The following is a 7,430-nucleotide window of genomic DNA, read 5'->3' on the forward strand; positions in this document are numbered from 1 at the left end:
TTTTGATGGCTGGATCACAATCCTGGCTCCAAGCCATTTCTGGATTGCCTACAGCACGGTCAAGTATCTTCCTCTCTTCTGTGGGTGATCTTTCAGAATTTGAGTTGTTGTTTAACCTACAAGCGTTGATCTTGCACTTCACCCTGTTTCATACTATTGTATTTACTACTAGATTTACTTTTGAATGAAATCCTGATTTGTTTCCAAATCCCTAGGATCCACTTCAGCCTCCGTGTACTCTCATGTTAGCCTGAGAGCTTTCAGAGCTGAATCTTTTCTCCTTTGTCCTTACTTGTAGTAACTATTTCGATGAGACCACGCTGTTAGGTGTATCAGCTCTCTAAGCTCTTTAGGATGCTCTCTTACGAGCAGATGACTGGGGGCTGTGCCTTCAGAAGGGAGTGTGAGTGCAGTGTGTCTCACACTGTGCACACCATCTTTCTCACTGTCAGTGGAGCACAGGGGTCACTGACCACAGCAGCACCAGGCCCTGCAGCAGGCCCTTGACTTTCCACTCAGTCCAGCTCTGCTCCCCTGCCAACTGGGAACGGGGAGTGACTTCTGCCCATTTGGCTCTGAGGTGTTGTCCCTGCATCCCTTGCAAATGTCACCAAGGTCTCTAACATTACCCGGATGGTCTCAGAATTTTCTAACTTGTTCCTGCACAGGCACAACACAGGAGCTGGCTTGCTGCTGCCAAAACTTATCACCTTGTAGTTGCTGCGTGCTGGAGTGTGCTGGCCTGGTTCCCTGAACACCTGGTGCCTAGCAGTGTCTGTGCATAGCAGAGATGATTGACAGAGATGGAGGCTTCTTCTAAGTCCAAGAGCCTCATCTCTCCCCATGTAAGGGAGGTACCCAGTCTGTTTGTAGCATGCAGATACAACCTGAGAAACACAGCTGTCACCAGCACTGTTTGATTCCATGTCCACACCCAAATGCTTTGTGAGCCTGACTCCCTGCACCAGCGTTCTCTTTTTTTAGCAACCCAAATCAGGGCCTGGCCCACCCAGTTTCAGCAGGTAGGAAGGGTGAAACATCCTGAGAACCCTGCCTGACTGCAGGGAGCTCTTCTGTATGCTCAGCACAAAGATATTGCTGTGTTGTCATTGCAGCCCTATTATAGCTAAGTATTCCATATGTGTGTCTCCTGCTTTAGTGTAAATATGTACAAGTACCGGGGGGAGTGCAGTCCTCTTATATCCAAAAGAAAAAAAAAATCCTTAAAAATGCTGTGTTCCAGCTGGTGAAAATCTTGAAGCACAGACTGTCAATGTTTGCAGTGGAAGATTGCTCGTTAAGGAGAGATTGTATCCCACCTTGTGTACTATTTGTGGTACTGAATGTAACAGGGCACCCAAAGCATGGTCTGCACTTTTCTCTGTTTCCTGCAGGTAATGAAGTTCCAGGCTTACTAGACAAGTCATCTGTGATTGCTGCTAATCTTTGCTGCTGGGACACTTTGAGCCCAGGAGGGAATTTGGATCAGTCTGCCAGAATAAGCCCTCTCTGGGCTTATTCTCACCCTCACCCTCCATCTGGGAGGTGCAGATAGTTGTATACAGCCAGGGCAACACTGTTCTTGCTGGTGATGATCTAATGCAGCTCTGCACAGCATGGACAGGAGCAATGAAATGCAACACGGATTGTGTCCCTCATATGTTGGTGACTACTTGCATGGTGTCTTTGCTCCGTATTCCTTGAGTCTGGTATCTCTGTATTGTGACTGTGACGTGGCCTTTAGTGTGACAAGAAGGTTTCTGAGTCCGTGAGACTGCAGGGTCCACTGGGCTGGTACTGAAGAGCTGTTCCTCTTTGCTACCCTGTAGTTGATATTCTTTTTTATTCCTCAACTTTTCCTTGTTCCTTTCTGGGGGCATGAGAATAATAAAAATTTCCATTTTTTTTCCTCTACTTAGCTGAGTTTAGTTTCTTGTCATTTGTAGCAGCCTCAGCCTACATGGGCAAGTGCTCCAAGGTTTAGTTTCCAGTATTTTTGATTCTCATCTTACTGTTCCTCACCACCACTTTCCCTTTCCTGATTTAGAAACCATAGCTGTGCTTGAGATCATGTCCACTTCTATTTCCTTGAGTCTCCTTCTTCATTACAGACCATTGATAACCTGGAATTATTCTTGTCCTCTCATGGACATGTTGTTAATTTCATCTTTTGCAATAGGAACAAGTTAATTAAATATCTCTTCAGCTTTGTAAAACAATTGTGTTAAACAGAAAACACAAATACCAAATTGCTTTTCTTTTTGGAGTCATCTTTCATTCCCTAGGGATGTATGTAAATCCAAAAACAAATTATAAGGAGGGATATTTTTTCTTAATCTCTCTGCTCCTTTTCCCCTTTCTTACTTTGCCTTTAAAAAGACTTGTAGCTTAGTCTCCAAGCACATGTGTTGTTGCCTGTATCTGAATAGTCACCCCTGAAGTAATGTGAAGAAATCTTCAGCTAGTGGATATTAGCACAGCTCAGTGCTGGGTAACCCAGTGAAGATGATTTGAGTCATCGATAGAGCTGCACCAGCCTATCAGTTCCTGTTCTTGCACTAAGTCCTACCCAGGCAATTCATTACAGCAGCAGCCAGTTGTTCTGGCTTCTCTGTGTTTCAAGAAGAACTGCCCAAGGAGAGGTTAAATACTGTGGTGATAGCATGTACTGTAGGCAAGTCTATGTCTCAATAGCATTTATGGAAGAAAATGAGAGCTGTCATGGCAAACACGACGAGGAGGAGTTACAAGGGTTGCTGAAGCAATTCTGGTGACACATTACTAGAGCAGGATCTTGTTAACGGATTAGTGTTTAAGACAATTCTTCAGCATTCTGCAAGTCAGGGCAGTTCTGGATAATGTACATTTCTCAATTAGGGAAGAGATTGACAAGGTAGCAGGAGGCTCCAAACAAAAAAATTTCTTCACAGTAATTTAATAAGGAGGAGGGTTTTTTTAGGATTAGCCCAAGTGAGAGACTGAGTAAATGCTGCTTGACTCAAGCCTTAGATGAAACTATACAATTTGCTCTTAAAGGTGCAGGAAGAAAAACAAGATGGAAAAAAAAAATCGAAGGGTCACAGATATTAAATAATTACTGCTGCATCCACTGGCTTTGGATCCCTCTCCATCTGTTTGCAATAGGCATGAGTTCAATTAAGTTGGTAGCACAGCAATAAAAAAGGACAGCTAAAGTTTGAAGTTTGCTTATGCAGTAGACTCTGCTGTAAGTAATTTCCAACTTGTACATAAGCTGTTTGGACTGGCTGCTGCTGAACAGAATCTTGGATATTCTGTAGCTTGTGCTAATATAGTCTTAGCAAAGCAACCTATCCTGTTGGTGTTTTGTTAGGGGCAAGTCAAAGCAGCGTTCTAAAAGGAGGAAGTTACCAAATGCCTTTTCAAAGCCTGAAACAGCACTTACCTTGGTTTGCTTATGGCATACTTAGTGTATCCTTTATGCAAGGAATGAGAATGAAGTCATAGGATGTGGGATTATTTAGGTGACACTAAAGGTGACACTAAATGTACCAGAGCATTTGTGGACCAGATGGGATGTGAGCACTTTGTGGGGAAACGCCAGTCTCTGTAAGCTATGTAGGAAACTCTGGGGCTTAAGATGAAGCTGTGAACCTGCTCTGGGAATCAGTCACATGTCTACTCCTTTATGGATTTTCTTCTTTCTCTTTAACAACAGAACCATGGTTAATTGAGTGACATACATGCTTTGCTACCATAGGGTGTTTCTGCTCAGACACTATTAAAAAAATTTTAAAAAAGTCTAGCTTTTTAATATGTTTTTTCCAGCTTCAGTTCCTGCAGTTACTGTGCCTGAGTTTTACTTTGATTATCATGTTCAGGGGGACCTGACCTCAGTAATATTATCTGGTTTGGACATACCAGGTAGATTAAGACTCAGGCTGGAGCAGAGTCCCAATTTGGATTGAAGGCTTCAAGTTCCAAGCATATTTTGACTTGAATTAAACAGACGATTAATAAAATAAACTTGGCAGTAAATCCTCTGGCAGTGGTAATCAATCACAGCCTTATGACAGTCTCAGCTACAGCAGCACTACCAAGTGAAAAAGCAAATGTGGATAAGCGTTCTTGCATATTGAAAACTTGTCTCCTGAAGTTTCATAATGAAAGATACTCCCTCAATAAAATCGGAAAGGAAAGGTTTAGTAGCTGTTGTTTGTGTGTTTATCCTGATAAAGGATGTTCTCTTCTGGGAAAGGACACTCAAACTTAGGGACAAGCCAAGTCATAAGGTGTGTTGGGTGTATACTGTGTTTTTTTCCTCATATAAAAGTTTGAATATGCCTTTCCTGAATACTTTAAAAGAATTATTTAAAATGTATTTGTGCTTAATATTTAAAATATTGCTAATATATTAGTATGCTACTAAGAAACTTGCGTGCAACCATGAGGAAAAGCATACCCTATGGAATTTGGACTTGCATTTGCAACAATGGGTAGCAACAGAGCTCTGTTGCAAACTTTTTTTGTGACTTTAATTATACAGGCCTAACCTTTTCCATTCTAATTTGCACAGCCTGTAGGCAGCCTTTCTTTCCCAAATTAGCTGCAGATCACAACTGCAACACAGCTGCAGTGTCCTGCACTGGAGACTGAACTCTCTTTAACTTGTGGCTACAAAAGTGTGGTGAGGTCCTCACCTCAAGAACTCTACTTGTATTGACTTTTCCTTCAAGGAAGAGCAATTTGTCTGGCAGGGCCCTCTGTAAATGCAAATATTCTCTCAGGAGGTTTCTATTCTAATGTTAATATAGGATTGTTATGAATAAAGTGAGTTTTGTTTCCTTGGCAGGTGCCTTGGTAACTGGGTAGCTTTGAAGGAGAAAATATGAAGAACATGCTTGGCTCATCAATCACTGATGCACTGTCATCCCAGTGTCCATATGTGAAAGAAAAAGTAACTCTCTGTCTTGATTTCAGGTAAGTGCCCACTGTATACCACACCTCACTTGCCAAGTTTTGGGAGAATCTAGGAAAATTACAGGGTCTGAAATTCAATGTCTGAAATTAATTTCAGAAAGGACAGTGGCAAATTTCGGTCATGTGCAAGGTGTGAGGTGCTGTTACCTTAGGCTCTTTCAGATCAGAGAAATGCCATCCAACTTACCAGAGGGGCTACAGCTCCTCTCTGGAGTCTGATGTGTCATCAAATACAGACACTACACAGAGAGGGCTTTCTGTAGCCAGGAGTGCTGGTCGCAGCAGAGCACAAGCTTCCTCTGTACCCGAGCCTAATGCGCTGTTGAGTGTTGAGAAGCATGGTGCCTATAGTTTATTGGCAATTGGACTACATGATCCTTGTACTGTTGAACCATTCTGATGAGAGTGTGCCATGGTTCCTTAGCTGACTAAGAGCAAAGACACCAATTCATCCTTCCTGTGGCTACTGACCTAGCTAGGCAGGTCAGACCACATCTTGCTCAGAAGACAGATGGGGAAAACATCGATTCCAAGTTGGCAGTTGTTCTATCACAGGACTAATAGTACTTTATTGTTGTCACGAAGGAATGCCTGGCAGTTGAATGAACTAGATCCTTGTGGAGTAATCAATGGAGGACACCTAGGGAATTTGAGATACAGCAGTAGATTATAGTGCTTCCTCATAGCTTTTTTTAAAATTTCTGGTGCTTTGAGTCCAGGAGTTCTTGGATCACAAAGGTGAAATCATCATGTTTAAGAACTCTATGTGGCATTTTCTTCCCTGAAAGATTATTCCCTTTGAATGTGTAAAATATCTGACATTTTACATTCCTTGCATGCATCAAGGAGTCATGTACCTGACCTGATGTTATATGACAGTATTTTCTTTTTTTAAATCTACTGCTCTTGTTTGAAGTCCCAGAGTTATTGTATGAGAAGAAACAGTGAATAGTGTTTTCCTCTTCACTTTCACTACTCCACATGTTACTTTCTAAACCCCTATCCCTTCCTCTACACCTTTGTCAGGTTGCACAATCCTGGTCTATTTGGGCATCCCATACATAGAATCTGCTTTGTTCATTTGACCATCTGTACTGCTTCTTTTGGGACCTTTTACTATTACTCTGTATCAGAGATGGGCAAATGGACTACAATTTAATGGAATATTCAGGATGCAGGTGTAATGTGGATTAATATTGTGATATAACTTTGTTTTCTTTTGCTTTTCTGTTCTCTTGGTAAGTAGTTTGCTCTGAGACCAACATGATGTCTTGAAATAGTCTCTGTCTCCAGAAAACATGTACTTCAAGGTTCTCCTTTTAGGGGATTTTTATAATTTCGTATGATTCCTGTCTTAAAATTCTGCATGATAGTAGCTGATCTTCTGCCTTTGGGTGTCTGTAGAAATGGTGAATCTGATGCTGATATAGTTCAGGCAGAAAAATGATAAACCAATTGCTTGTACTGGTCAGGACTGAATCAAGATCTGCTTCCCATTTTGTGGATTTCCTAGCTACCTCTGCCTGAAACAGTTCTTCACAGCATCTAGAAATCCAGTATTATCTGAGTGATTATTGTAAAATATTTCACATTTTACTTCAGAGTAATTAAAATAATTGGAATAGTAGTTCCCTGGGATTTCCCCATTCCACTGCCTTCCTACCCCCATGTTTCCTTTATACCTGAAGTGTCCAAGTCCTTGTTTAAGGTAAGCATTCTGGTTTTGTGCCATGAATGTCTTAGAGAATTCTCAGAAACACAGAAAGCACTGTTTAGGCATTCTGCCACTGTATCCTGTTCATATCCGACTTTTTAAACTTCTTTTGTTTATTCTTTTACTTTTGTCAACTTCTATCCCATTCTTTACTTGAGCTTGTAATATCTATCATAGGATTCAGAACAAGGCATTCTGTGTGCATCAGTCTGCTTTCTCCTACTTGTCAGTTTGAAATTTCTGTGTGGTCTTCCTGATGTGGAGTACAGATCCTGTTTCCCTCTCACTTCTGGTGGAAATTTGGTCATCCTTTAGTGGGCCTAATCTACTCTAGAAGCTCCCCAGTCCCTGGTGAACCTGAGCCTCACTGCCTTACTCATTGCTTTAGTCATGCATTGAGACTTTGCCTCCTCACCAGCTGGGTTATTGTGGGGGGTCCTTGTTTTTTGCATCTTATGTCCTGCTTCCAGAATCTCTTTGCTTTCTTTTATGTGGTGCCCAGTTAGACCACAACACCTGACTCCTTCCCAGCATTTCTCAACTTGTCCAAACTTTTTTTGAAGTTTGGCAGTGTAGCACCAGAGGGCACATCAGTACACTCTCTCTGGAATCAGGAACTAAATCTGTTTGGTACCTGGCAACTGAACCACGTATGGCTGTTTCCTGTCCCTTTTTCTCTGCTGCAGGGAAGTCTTGTCAGTCCAAGAAGATCCTCAGACACCTTGTGCAGAGATGGGGACCATTGACCAGGAATATT

This window comes from Pipra filicauda, unplaced genomic scaffold (genome assembly GCF_003945595.2).
Source record: "Pipra filicauda isolate LSUMZ 115617 unplaced genomic scaffold, ASM394559v2 scaffold17_size4572894_pilon, whole genome shotgun sequence".
NCBI classification, from domain to species: domain Eukaryota; kingdom Metazoa; phylum Chordata; class Aves; order Passeriformes; family Pipridae; genus Pipra; species Pipra filicauda.